Source organism: Anolis sagrei, chromosome 1 (genome assembly GCF_037176765.1).
Source record: "Anolis sagrei isolate rAnoSag1 chromosome 1, rAnoSag1.mat, whole genome shotgun sequence".
NCBI classification, from domain to species: Eukaryota; Metazoa; Chordata; class Lepidosauria; order Squamata; family Dactyloidae; genus Anolis; species Anolis sagrei.
The window spans coordinates 340,835,681-340,851,115 of record NC_090021.1 but is presented as its reverse complement, the minus strand read 5'-3'; positions in this window follow the sequence as shown (position 1 = coordinate 340,851,115).

Below are 15,435 nucleotides of genomic sequence, written 5' to 3'. Positions count from 1 at the left end.
ATATATTTACGTTATGATTCAGAATAGTAGCAAAATTACAGTTATGAAGCAGCAACAAAAATAATCTATTGTCGAAGGCTTTGATGGCTGGAATCATTGCTTCTAGAACAGTGGTTCTCAACCTTTCTAATGCTGCAACCCTTTAATACAGTTCCTCATGTTGTGTGACCCCCAACCATAATATTATTTTTGTTGCTACTTCACAACTACAATTTTGCTGCTGTTATGAATCATAATATAAATATCTGATATGCAGGATGTATTTTCATTCACTGGACCAAATTTGGCACAAATACGTGATATGCCCCAATTTGAATACTGGTGCGGTTGGCAGGGGATTGATGTTGTCATTTGGGAGTTGTAGTTGCTGGGAATTATAGTTTATCTACAATCAAAGAGCATTATGAACTCCAAAAAAGGGAATTGAACCAATCGTGCCACACAGAACTCCCTTGACCAACAGACAATACTGGAAGGGTTTGGTGGGCATTGATCTTGAGGTTTGGAGTTGTAGTTCACCTACATCCAGAGAGCACTATGGACTCACACAATGATGGATCTGGACCAAACTTGCCATGAATACTCAACATGCCCAATGTGAATGAACACTGGTGGAGTTTGGGAAAAATACACCTTGGCATTTGAGAGTTGTTGCTGGGATTTATAGTTCACCTACAATAAAAGATCATTCTGTTCCCCACCAATGATAGAATTGGGCCAAACTTCCCACATGGAACCCCTATGATCAACAGAAAGTACTACGTTTTTGGATGGTCTTTGGTGACCCCTCTGACACCCCCTCGCGACCCCCACAGGGGTCCCGACCCCCAGGTTGAGAAACACTGTTCTAGAACATGGCCATACAACCCGAAAAACCTGCAACAACAAAAATATTGTTATGGTTGGGAGTCACCACAACATGAGGAACTGTATTAAGAGGTCGCGGCATTAGGGAAGTTGAGAAACACTGACCTAAGTGCCCTCCCTTTGCAAAAGCAACACTTACCTGAAAGCAGAAGAGGGCCAGTTTTTCCCAAAAATGAGGATATTTCCAGTTTGACAACAAAACAGCTTTTGCAGGACAGTTTTGCAGAGCACAGTCCCATAATAATCCTGTGCCTAGGCAAGAAGATGTGTTCCCAAACAGAAAGCCATCTGCAGAGGGGTTTTCTGGATTTTTCCCAGTGAGATGGAAAGCTTTTGGTTTTCCAAACGACCAAGGATTACCTCCAAATTTGGATCATCCAATATCAGAATGAAGCCAAGCAACGGGACAACCGGCATCTGGCAAAACCAATGTTTTCTGCTTTGTCATCCAGAGACTCAAATGATCCTCATCCAGAGTGACTTCTCCTTCCAATCCGCTCTTCTCTCCAAGATTTCTATGGGTCTCCTCATTCTTCGGCATTCTTTGCCGGTTTTGGCATAACGGACCTAAGCCATGAGTGTCCCAAGAGTCAGTGTGCGCTTGGTGTGCAGCCGTGACCTTTAATTAAACTCAGCAAACAGTGGCACAAACTTTGTCCCAGCTTTTTGGGGGAAACACAACAGGAGCTAATGATCAACTCATAGATTCCTCTGGCGATGCCCTAGATGCCCGTTGGCTTGAGAGCCAACTCACTCATCTACGAGCCCACAAACGTATTTATTTTGATTTATTGACCTTATCTTGTCCCTGCCTTTCTCTCCATGGAGGGACTTTTGGATGGACACACTGCCCCTATATCCCAGGATCTGATCCCAGATTATCTGGCAGTGGAGACTCATATATAATCCAGTTTAAAGCAGATAATCTGAGATCAGATTCTGGGATATAGGGCCGTGTAGAAGGGGGTTGGATCTGTTTGGATTTGCAAAGTGAAGAAGAGGCGGATTAGAGAGCTGATTGGGCCAAAACTAACAAAATGAATTTAACTGGGGAGGAAATTTAAGGTACTTGTTGCTCATTTGTTCAGTTGTTTCCGACTCTTCATGACCTCATGGACCCTCCCACGCCAGAGCTCCCTGTCAGCCGTCACCACCCCCAGCTCCTTCAAGGTCAGTCCAGTCACTTCAAGGATCTCATCCATCCATCTTGCCCTTGGCCGGCCCCTCTTCCTTTTTCCTTCCATTTTCCCCAGCATCATTGTCTTCTTGAAGCTTTCCCCTCTTCTCATGATGTGGCCAAAGGACTTCAACTTTGTCTCTAGTCTCCTTCCCTCCAGTGAGCAGCCGGGCTTTATTTCCTGGAGGATGGACTGGTTGGATCTTCTCGCAGTCCAAGGCACTCTCAGCACTTTCCTCCAACACCACAGCTCAAAAGCATCTCTCTTCCTTCGCTCAGCCTTCCCGAAAGTCCAGCTCTCACATTCATGACTATGGGGAATACCATTACTTTGACTATGTGGATCTTAGTTGCCAATGTGATGTCTCTACTCTTCACTATCTTATCGAGATTGGCCATTGCTCTCCTCCCAATAAGTTAGTGTCTCCAGATTTCCTGGCTGCAGTCTGCGTCTGCAGTCATCTTTACACCTAGAAATACAAAGTCTGTCACTGCCTTTAAGGCACTACACTTAGTCAATATAAATGAAAGGCAGCGATATAGCATGGATGACTCCTGGTTTGAATACAGTCCATGTGGAAGGGACCTGGGAGTCTTAACAATAGACCACAAGCTGAACAAAGCCAAGAGTGTGATGCAACAGACTAAAAAAGCCAATGCAAGTCTAGGCTCCACCAAGAGGAGTATAGTCTCTTTCCAGGTCAAGGGAAGTCTCCCAGAGTCCAAATCAAAATTCAAAGCACCACATTGCTTAGTTACTTAGGCAATCCCTCATAGCTCATGGATGATTGTCTTCCAGATGTGATGTCTTGGCCATGGGTCCGTAGGTGACTGTGGATCACTATTCTTGATCCACGAGTTCTCCCGCAGTGAGGGCATTGGTTTCCAGAGGAAGGTGGTCTCGGTCAGGGTTGGGTTGACGTGCCTTCCTCTTAGCACATTTCTCCCTTTGGCGTTCCATTTGTGCCTCTTCAAATCTGCAGCACTGCTGGTCACAGCTGACCTCCAGTTAGAGCACTCAAGGGCCAAGGTTTTCCAGTTCTTAGTGTCTATGCCAGAGTTTTTAAGGTTGGCTTTAACCCCATCTTTCAATCTCTTTTCCTGTCCACCAATGTTCCGTTTTCCGTTCTTGAGTTCGGAGTAGAGAAACTGCTTTGGGAGATGGTGATCGGGCATTCAGACAATATGGCCAGTCCAGGGGAGTTGATGTCGTAAGAGCATTGCTTCTTGAAGAAGAGAAGGCTGAGAGGAGATATGATAGCCATGTATAAATAAGTGAGAGGAAGCCACAGGGAGAAGTGAGCAAGCTTGTTTTCTGATTCCCTGGAGACTAGGACGCAAGGGAACAATGGCTTCAAACTACAAGAGAGGAGATTCCATCTGAACACGAGGAAGAACTTCCTGACTGTGAGAGCCGTTCAGCAGTGGAACTCTCTGCCTCGGAGTGTGGTGGAGGCTCCTTCTTTGGAAGCTTTTAAGCAGAGGCTGGATGGCCATCTGTTAGGGGTGATTTGAATGCAACATTCCTGCTTCTTGGCAGAATGGGGTTGGACTGGATGATGGCCCAGGAGGTCTCTTCCAACTCTTTGATTCTAGGATTCTATGACTCTATGACTCAATGCTGGTGGTCTTTGCTGACATTTGTCCGCCTGTCTTCCCAAGAGATTTGCAGGATTTTCCCGAGGCAGCGCTGATGGAATCGTTCCAGGAGTTACATATGACATCTGTAGACAGTCCACGTTTCACAGGCATACAGCAGGGTTGAGAGGACAATGGCTTTATAAACAAGCCCCTTGGTGTCCCTAGGGATGTCCTGGTCCTCAAACAGTCTCTGCTTCATTTGGAAAAATGCTGCACTTGCAGAGCTCAGGCAGTGTTGTATTTCAGTGTCAATGTTGACTTTTGTGGAGAGGTGGCTGCTAAGGTAGTGGAGATGGTCAACATTTTCTAATTTTACACCATTAAGCTGTATCTGAGAGGTGGCTGCCAAGGTAGTGGAAATGGTTTGTTGCTTCTTCTTTTTTTGTTTATGAGATTTATTTTAACTGTTTTGTGTTGTTTGTTTGTTATTGCTTTTATTATTGATGTATTGTGGGCTCGGACTCATGTAAGCTACACCGAGTCCCTTGGGGAGATGGTAATGAGGTATAAATAAAGTATTATTATTATTATTATTATGTTACACCATTAAGCTGCATTTCTGGCATTGGAGTGAAATTGGTGACTGCTGGAGGAGCACTTTGGTTTTCCTGATGTTCAATGAGAGGCTGAGCTTCTCATAAGCTTAGGTACCACATTGGCTCTCCATAGGATCCTATTTTATGCATTTTCTGCATGGCAGAATGGGGTTGGACTGGACAGCCCATGTGGTCTCCTCCAACTCTATTATTCTATGATGGCAAGCAAGAAAATATTGCTCCAAGAATGCTTCTTAAGTTAAAGGCTATGGGGTTTATTTACAGAAATATACAGAAAATATGGTTCTCCAACTCACCCACCTTCAAGCTTCACTCAACTTTGATCCTTCCCTCCCAGGCAACCTCTTGCAAAAGACCTTCCTATTTGCAAAATGCCTGGTGGAGTCAGTAAGTAAAGAAGGATGGGAAAGTGAAACACACCAGATCCCTGGCTGCTGCTGAGACTGAGAGAGTTTTTTTCCTGGACTTTGCGGCACTGCCTCTCTTTCAAGTGGGGAAGGAGTGGAGCAACATTGTGGACTAGTAGTTTGAAGGTTCTTTGTGGTTGTGTCTACACTGGAGAATGAATGCAGTTTAACTCCACTTTAATACTGCAGAATACTGGGAGTTGTAGTTTGGTGAGGCACCAGCAGACTTTTGATAGAGAAGGCTAAAGACCTTATAAAACTGCAATCCCAATGAGTCTATACATCAGGGGTCCCCAAACCAAGGCCCTCAACCTAAGTCTGAAATGACTTGAAAGCACACAATAACAACAACAACAACAATCCTATCTCATCAGCCAAAAGCAGGCCAACACTTTCCCCTGAAATACTAATATGTTTATGTTGTAGGTTTTTTCAGGCTATATGGCCATGGTCTAGAGGCATTCTCTCCTGACATTTTGCCTGCATCTATGGCAAGCATCCTCCTGAGGATGCTTGCCATAGATGCAGGCGAAACGTCAGGAGAGAATGCCTCTAGACCATGGCCATATAGCCCGAAAAAGCCTACAACAACCCAGTGATTCCGGCCATGAAAGCCTTCGACAATACACTAATATGTTTATATTTGTTAAAATTGTTTTTCATTTTAATTATTGTATTGTTTTAAAAGTGATTTTTGCACTACAAATAAGATATGTGCAGTGTGCATAGGAATTCATTCATGTCTTTTCAAATTATAATTTGGCCCTCCAACAGTTTGAGGGACTGTGACCTGGCCCTCTGTTTAAGAATTTTGAGGGGTCCTGCTATATATAATTGAGCCATGGCATGGAACTAGATTAATTCTACAGTGCAGATGCACCCCAACTTCAACAATACATGAAACTGGATTAATTCTACAGTGTAGATGCACCCCACCCAGGCAACACTGGACCTTAACAGATTAGAGAGATGATTGGCCAAAACAAACACAATGAAATGAAATGTAAAGATCCAGAATGGGTCACACCTGACTCGACAACGGTCCATGTAAGGAAGAGTCTTCATGGAGAGCAAGCTGAACACGAGCCAAGGGTCTGATGCAGCAGCTGAAAAAGCCAATGAGATTTTGGGCTACATCTAAAGGAGTCTACATCTAAAGGTGTCCACATTGAGGGAAGTCATGGTGCCTTTCTCATCATAAGGAAGACTCTACCTTTGGAAGGCAGTCTCATGGATCACAAGGTATAGCCCATGATATGATGATGATGTATGTGTGGAAGAGGCCTTGGGGTCGCCTTCAAATTGATGAACCCCTCCTTGGCGTTCTTGGCCAGATTTCTTCAGAGGAGGTTTGCCATGGCCTTCTTCTGGGGCTGAGAGAGAGTGACTTGCTCAAAACCATCTATTGTTTGTTTGTTTGTTTGTTTACAGTATTTATATTCCACCCTTCTCACCTTGCAGGGGACTCAGGGCGGATCACAATGCACATATACATGGCGAACATTCAATACCATAGACACACAACATATATAGACAGACACACAGAGGCTATTTAATTTCCCAGCTTCATGAAGGTATACTTTGAATTCTGGCCACCGGGGGAGCTGTCACTTCACCGTCCACTTGTGACACCAATGGAGTATTTCCTCATTCTTTTGCGTGCTGCTGGAGATTTTTATGGCATCATAAATTAGTTAAATTATTCTCCCTACATAAGCGGTACCTAACTTTCCTACTCAACAGATGCAACCACCTTTCGGGCTGCAAAGGTTGACAGCAAGCTAGACAAATGGTCGGGAGCTTACTCCGCCCCAGGCTGGCTTTGAACTGATGACTTTTTGGTCAGTAGTGATTTTAATGTAGCTGACTCCCAACCAGTTGTGCCACCACCCGGTCCTAATAGGGGCCATGCTAATTTTCTCTGTATCGTTCCACCAGGCAAAGCTGCCCTGGTTGACCTTGGTGCTGGATGTTGGCCTAAAGGAGAAGAGGACCTCCCAAAGGCTTGATCCTCCTTGGCCAAATACAAGGCTGCATTTCATCAGCCTGTCTTTCTAATTAGTATGTCGATCCTATCACCCAAAAGGCAAAATTAGATTTGGAGGAAGGAGGTGTGAAAATTGAAGGAAGCAGGAGAATATTAGCCCAAAATAGCAAAGACTCGAAGGCAGTCGAGGCAGAAAGCGCAAAGGCAGGTTTTACAACAAGGAAACAACCACAGATGATTTACACGGCTTTGTAAGATACTACCTTAGGTACCCAGCAATCCCCAGGGTAGCTGCTCTGTACGGATATACGGTACTTTAGAAACAGTCATTGTTGGGTTTTGGATTTTATGAATGGTCTCATTCAAAAATCCATCGGAATACAGGTAAACTATAACTCCCATCATCATCTGTCAATGGCCCCCAATATCCATCAGTATGTGAAGTATGGGGAAACCAGCTGATCCCTAATCCATCTAAAACACAGAAATGTGCTTTTCAACTTAATAGCAGACAGGCATCCCAAGCTCTGAGGATCACCTGGTAATGAAGGAATCCCACTGGAGCATTGCAGCGCACCCAAATACCTGGGAGTCACTCTGGACCGTGCTCTGACCTACAAGAAGTACTGCCTGAATATCAAGCAAAAAGTGGGTGCTAGAAACAATATCATATGAAAGCTGACTGGCACAACCTGGGGATCACAACCAGACACAGTGAAGACATCTGCCCTTGCGCTCTGCTACTCTGCTGCTGAGTACGCCTGCCCAGTGTGGAACACATCTCACCACGCTAAAACAGTAGATGTGACCCTTAATGAGACATGCCGCATTATCACAGGGTGTCTGCGCCCTACACCACTGGAGAAATTACACTGTTTAGCCGGTATCGCACCAGCTGAAGTAGCAGCCGATAGTGAAAGGGCCAAGGCAGTGACATCTCCAGCTCATCCCTTGTTTGGATATCAGCCAGCACATCAATGACTTAAATCAAGAAATAGTTTTCTACAGAGACACTTGCTGGAACACTTCAGCAAGCAAGAGTCCAAAAGTGGCAGGCTCAAACCCAGAACCTCAACCAATGGCTGAAATCAAATGAGAGACTCCCCCCTGGGCACACAGAAGACTGGGCGACTTGGAAGGCGCTGAACAGACTGCACTCTGGCACCACGAGATGCAGAGCCAACCTCAAGAAATGGGTTACAAAGTGGAATCTACGACATGCGAGTGTGGAGAAGAGCAAACCACTGACCACCTGCAGCAATGCATGCTGAGCCCTGCCACATGATGCACAATGGAGGACCTTCTTGTGGCAACACCAGAGGCACTCCAAGTGGCCAGATACTGCTCAAAGGACATTTAATCAACTGCCAATCTTGCAAATTCTGTGTTTTTTTCTGTTTGTTTGTTTGTTTTGTTCTGTTAGAACTCAAGGAAGCTATAACCATGGAGTTGGAAGGAGCTCCATGAGCCATAATTATTAACACTCTTTGCTATTGATGTGCTTCCTTCAATAGCACCCAAAATCAAAGACCCTGAAGTCTCTGCCACTTTGACCTCATCAGATCCCTCTTTGCCCAAACATGGTTCTCAGCATATCCTCAGAAAGGGACTGAACAGCTTGCACTGCAACTCCCATTATTCTCCACCAGGATATTGACAAGCTGATACTGACAAGCTGGAATGTGTCCAGAGGAGGGCGACTAAAATGATCAAGGGTCTGGAGAACAAGCCCTATGAAGAGCGGCTTAAAGAGCTGGGCATGTTTAGCCTGAAGAAGAGAAGGCTGAGAGGAGATATATCAGGTTTTACAATGTATTGTAATGTAATATAGCTGAGTCATGCACTACTAATGGGCTTCTATTGGAAATGCTGAGTCATGCATTAACTGTATATAGGGAATCATTTGGGGAATGTGTTCTGGCCTAGTCCAGGTGATTGTGAATGATGAGTTGTTGGATCCTCTGTTCCATGTGAGTGACCTTGTCGGGTATTACAATGTATTGTAATGTAACATAGCTGAGTCATGCACTACTAATGGGCTTCTATTGGAAATGCTGAGTCATGCATTAACTGTATATAGAACTTCATTTGGGGAATGTGTTCTGGCCTAGTCCAGGTGATTGTGAATGATGCAATCCTGGGTCTGAGTTAAGTTAATGAGTTGGGAACCAATCAGTGATTGCTATGTGTAAATGAATTGTATATAAGGAAGCCATGTATAGTGTTTATCTCTCCTTGTGCTGTGATGTTGTTCGTCGAAGGCTATATGTAATTAAAAGAACCTGTTTGCTAAGACAAGATATAACTGTATGCTGTGGTAAGTTTGTAATATCATCTAGACTGGGGAAAAGACAATAGTAAAACTGACAATGGCTGGGCATGTGCTTAAGTGTCTGTAAAAGGTTCCAGAGTGACTGCAGGGGAGCAGTTGACTGAAAATACTGTGCAGGAAGAAGCTACTGGAAAGCGCTGAAGTGGTGCAACTGATCTGCTGCTGAATTGTGAAGTTAATCTCAATACATGATAGCCATGTATAAATATGTGAGAGGAAGTCACAGGGAGGAGGGAGCAAGCTTGTTTTCTGCTTCCCTGGAGACTAGGATGCAATGGAACAATGGCTTCAAACTTACTTACTTTACTTAGGCGATCCCTCGTTGGACGAGTAAGATGGTCTTCCATTATGGGTTTCCTTGTGGGTCCGTATGTGGCTGTGGAGCCCTATTCTTGACCTGCATCTTCTCCCACAGTGAGGGCATTGGTTTCCAGGTGGAAGGCGGTCCCGGTCGGGGTTGGCTTGACACGCTTTCCTCCTGGCACATTTCTCTCTTTCACCCTCCACTCGTGCCTCCTCAAATTCTGCAGCGCTGCTGGTCACAGCTGTCCTCCAGCTGGAGCGCTCAAGGGCCAGGGCTTCCCAGTTCTCAGTGTCTATGCCAGAGTTTTTAAGGTTGGCTTTGAGCCCATCTTTAAATCTCTTTTCCTGTCCACCAACATTCTGTTTTCCGTTCTTGAGTTCGGAGTAGAGCAACTGCTTTGGGAGACGGTGGTCAGGCATCTGGACAACGTGGCCGGCCCAGCGGAGTTGATGTTGGAGGACCATCACTTCAATGCTGGTGGTCTTTGCTTCTTCCAGCACACTGACGTTTGTCCGCTTGTCTTCCCAGGAGATTTGCAGGATTTTCCGGAGGCAGCGCTGATGGAAACGTTCCAGGAGCTGCATGTGACGTCTGTAGACAGTCCACGTCTCACAGGCATAGAGCAGGGTTGGGAGGACAATAGCTTTATAGACAAGCACCTTGGTCTCCCTACGGATGTCCCGGTCCTCAAACACTCTCTAGTTTGAGGCTTCAAACTACAAGAGAGGAGATTCCATCTGAACCTGAGGAAGAACTTCCTGACTGTGAGAGCCGTTCAGCAGTGGAACTCTCTGCCCCGGAGTGATGTGGAAGCTCCTTCTTTGGAAGCCTTTAAACAGAGGCTGGATGGCCATCTGTCGGGGGTGCTTTGAATGCAATATTCCTGCTTCTTGGCAGAATGGGGTTCGACTGGATGATGGCCCATGAGGTCTCTTCCAACTCTAGGATTCTATGATATACAATGGTCACAAATGCTAGGAGTTGCATCCCAGAAACTCGATCCCAACTGGATCTCCCACTTCCGTGACTCTTCTTAAATCTCTAGCCATGGAGCGTGAATGACCCCAGCATTGTCTGGTTGCGATAAGCCAGTCTTCTACAGGAGGAACTAGATGAGACTTCATTCTGGTTTGGTTCGGAAACTGCAGCCGGATGCAAAGAATGAAGCCATTCAGCTTGTCATGCACCTCACACAACAGCTGTAATGGGCAAGCGTCGGGTTCTTTGCCGCTAATGAATTTTCCTCTAAATATTTCCACGAGGCTGATCGCAGACCATCTGTTCGGCTCCATTCTGGTGGCGGAAAAAAATGGTTCTGAGCAAAACAGACACTTAGCCAGGGAGCCTTGCGATGCCATTGGCAAAAGTAAGCGTGCAAGTGTGCATGTGCATGTTTTGAGGGCTGGGAGAAGCAGGTTGGAGGAAAGTGGTGCATACTGGAGAGTTAAGTCTTAGGTTTATGAAACAGGCACAAAGAAGGAGCTTCCACCACACTCCAGGGCAGAGAGTTCCACTGCTGAATGGCTCTCACAGTCAGGAAGTTCTTCGTCATGTTCAGATGGAATCTCCTCTCTTGTCGTTTGAAGCCATTGTTCCATTGTGTCCTAGTCTCCAAGGAAGCAGAAAACAAGCTTGCTCCCTCCTCCTCCCTGTGGCTTCCTCTCACATATTGATACATGGCTATCATGTCTCCTCTCAGCCTTCTCTTCTTCAGGCTAAACAGGCCCAGCTCCTTAAGCCGCTCCTCATAGGGCTTGTTCTCCAGACCCTTGATCATTTTAGTCGCCCTCCTCTGGACACATTCCAGCTTGTCAATCTCTCTCTTCAATTGTGGTGCCCAGAATTGGACACAATATTCCAGGTGTGATCTAACCAAGGCGGAATAGAGCATGGGGAGCATGACTTCCCTGGATCTAGACACTATGCTCCTATTGATGCAGGCCAAAATCCCATTGGCTTTTTTTGCCGCCACATCACATTGTTGGCTCATGTTTAACTTGTTGTCCATGAGGACTCCAAGATCTTTTTCACACGTACTGCATTGTTACGCTAGATGAAACTTTGGCCCAATTGTACCAGCCAGAACTGAAACACCAATTGGACGAATGGTGTCATTAGGGGTCACCACAAAGTTCGAAATTTCGTCGGAACCCCAGCATTGTGCAAGTTATGGTGATGCTCGCGTACAACACTGATGGTGTCATCCTAAAGCAATGTGCAAGTTATGGTGATGCTCGCGTACAACACTGATGGTGTCATCCTAACGCATACTGTTCCCGCACATCAGACCGTCAATGCGCAGTATTACTGCTCATTTTTGGAACACCATCTCAGACCGACTTTGAGGGGGGGAAACGGCGACACTTTCTGCAGATCGCCCCTATCCTTTGGCATGACAATCCTCGGCCACATGCAGCACAAGCTGTGCCTGATTTGATCAGTCAATGCGGCTGGGAAGTGCTGTGCCATCCACCATACTCCCCAGACTTAAGCCCTTGTGACTTTGACTTAATTCCTAAGATGAAGGAACTACTTCGTGGCATTCGCTTCCGAACTGTTCCAGAGATTCTTGTGGCAGGAGACCGCTCCCTTCGAACTCGCAACAGAACAGGCGCTGCTGCAACAGGTGTCTTACAACTTCCACATCGTTGGAAACGAATTGTACACAATGCAGGGAACTATGTTGAAGGACTGTAAAACTTGGTGGCATGTATCACTTTTGTCTTATATGTGTCATGAATGACTTTTCAATAACTTTAAAACATAGGTTCTTTTTATTGCAACTTCCAGTGTGAGAGGAAATTGCAATGGTGGTCCACGCTCTGGTTACATCCCATTTAGACTACTGCAACGCTCTCTACATGGGGTTGCCCTTGAAGATTGCTCGGAAGCTTCAAATGGTCCAGCGCTCGGCAGCCAGGTTACCAACAGGAGCGGCTCTCAGGGAGCATACCACTCCTCTGCTGTGCCAGCTCCACTGGCTGCCAATTTGCTATCGGGCACAATTCAAAGTGCTGGCATTAGCCTATAAAGCCCTAAACCGTTCTGGCCCTACTTACCTCTCCGAATGCATCTCCACCTATGAACCAACCAGGACATTAAGATTGTCTGGGGAGGCCCTGTTCTCGATCCTGCCTGCATCACAGGTGCACCTGGCAGGGATGAGAGACAGGGCCTTCTCGGTGGTGGCCCCTCGGCTGTGGAATGCCCTACCTGCAGACATCAGACATGCCCCTTCACTGTTGGCGTTTCAGAGGAAGGTGAAGACCTGGCTTTTCGAACAAGCGTTTGGCTAATCAGTGCAATAGAATATAGGAACACGGTGCAATCGATCATAGGAATATGGAACAAAAGATTATGAGAATGGATTCTGATTTGTTGTTGAGGCGCTATGATAATGATTGTTTATTGATATTGATTGTTATGTATAATGTATAATGTGTTTTAATTTGCCTATGATACTGTCTTGTGACAATTTGTATTATGTAAACCGCTTTGAGTCGCCTAAGGGCTGAGAAAAGCGGTATAGAAATAAAGTAAATAAATAAATAAATAGATCAGAATACAGAAAAACATTTAGACATACAGACATCCAGATTCTATGCAACTACATTGGATTTAAAATTACATGGCTAACCAACAAACACAGGGGAATTACGTTTTCACTCAGCATTCACACACATGTACATGCATTCATCCTCATGCACCCAAATATTCTCCCTCCTTGGAGAAGCACCTCTTAGGCCAGACCCTGCTTTCCTGCAGCCCGTCAATGCATAGTTCCATAACGCCAAAACTTCAAAATGCTGAAATGCCAACACTTCTTTCCCTAAGAACAATGCCAAGGACCAGATCTCTGTTTTCCATACAGCAGAACCTGACTCCCTGCACAAAATCCAAGACTCCAAAAGCGCACTTCTTCCTCTTCCCTTGAGAAAGAAGCCCCAAAGTGACCAGACTGCTCCCGTGCAAATCTGCCATTCTCCATAGGTACACTATCTCTCTCCTTGCCATGGAGCAGAGCATAGCGGGTGGAACAGACTCCTCAGGTCTGCCACACTTTATTATTTATTATTTATTTACAGCTTTTATATTCTGCCTTTCTCACCCCGCAGGGGACTCAGGGCGGATTACAGTGTACACATATATGGCAAACATTCAATGCCAATTTTGACATACAAACATATACAGACACACACAGAGGCTATTTAACTTTTTCTGGCCACCAGGGGAGCTGTCGCTTTCATCGTCCATCTGCGACACTGATGAAGCATTTCCGTATTCCCCGCATGCTTCCCCACCGGAATGCTTTGCTGGAGTCTTCTTTATGGCCTCATAAATCAATTAATTTTGCCTCCCCACACTTTAAGGTGGTACCTTATTTTTCTACTTGACAGATGCAACTGTCTTTCGGGTTGCAAAGGTCGACAACAGGCTACACAATTGGTTGGAAACCCACCCCAACCCGGGCTGGCTTTGAACTCATGACCTTTTGGTCAAAGTGATCTTAATGCAGCTGACACTCAGCCAGCTGCGCCACAATCCTAGTGCCTTTGAGCAGACTCCTCAGGTCTGTCACAATTTGAGCATTATTAGACTGAGTCTTTTATAGGAATATTCTGCTGATGTGGTCCCAAAGTTGTAAATTAATGATCGACATCTTCCATCCTGGCTCCATCTCAGTTTCCTGGCCAGATGTTGATCTTCTTGATTGTGTTGATCTTACATTGACTTCTTTCTTAACATTATAAACATTTCTATTATCACCGTCCCAATTCTTATCAGAATTTACTTTTCAGCTCTTATTAGCAACTTTTAATTACAGTCCAGCAAGCAGGTAGTTAGTCATTGCAGGCCGTAATATTATACTGGTGCCTCCAAAATTATTAGCTCCATACATCCTTCCATTCATTTCCACACAGCATTATATCAAATCCACATTTATCAAATCTGCAAGGATATTTTTGTGACATATGTAAAAAAAATAGTTGCCACTATTAAAGTTCCAACCCTTGTATAATGCTGGAGAACCAGCGGATGCACAGTGGTGGGGTAATGGCCGGGGCTCAAAGCTTTTTCATTCCACTCCATAACAGACGAGACAAAGATGAAGCGGCAGCTGTCAGGGGCTCCCGAGGCACCGTCATTATGAAAATATTATTTTGTATTTCTGTGACTGTATTTTCCACTGAAGATCCTGCGCTCCCAGCTCCCAAATCTCATCAAACGTAGGAACCGGTGGCCCCAAAAAACATGATCGATGGCAAGAGATGGATTACATGAAGCTACCCATCATGTTGCATCTTAAGTATCTTTCCCAAGCTTCCTTTAGAGATAGTTATGGAACATTAAAATGGAAGCATCATTATGCACCGTGCGAATCTCCCAGACCCATTTTTCTCCGTGACATGGTGAGATGTTACATTAAGTCTGGAAAACAATTCTCTCCGTTGCCCAACAAATGAGGTTTTTGAAGTACAGCCGAATGATGGCAACGCTCGGTGGAACGCCCGCTCTTTGCCCAACTCTGCGTTTCGCTTTATGGCCTGAAATATTGAAAACACAAACTGGAGAGACTCAGAGACTCTCTGAAGGATTGGCCACAGAGCCCTCGCCTGTGCCAAAAGCACACTCAGTCCTCAATCTTATGGCTCGTTTCAGGTACAGGAGGCCCATTGAGTCAACAGTGTTCACTTTTAAGTTGCTCAGCAATGAGTACAATGCATCTCTTCTGGATGGGATTTGTGAAAATAATCAATCATCCCAAATCAGATGTTTGGTACGATTAATTATTTAGTGCAGGAGAGGAATACTTTGGTTCTGTCAGGGACAGTCTCATTTCACCTTTTGCCGTCCTCTTTTTACATCTGCTTTCAAGATAGAATCATAGAATCAAAGAGTTGGAAGAGACCTCGTGGGCCATCCAGTCCAACCCCATTCTGCCAAGAAGCAGGAATATTGCATTCAAATCACCCCTGACAAATGGCCATCCAGCCTCTGCTTAAAAGCTTCCAAAGAAGGAGCCTCCACCACACTCTGGGGCAGAGAGTTCCACTGCTGAACGGCTCTCACAGTCAGGAAGTTCTTCCTAATGTTCAGATGGAATCTCCTCTCTTGTAGTTTGAAGCCATTGTTCCATTGCCTCCTAGTCTCCAAGGAAGCA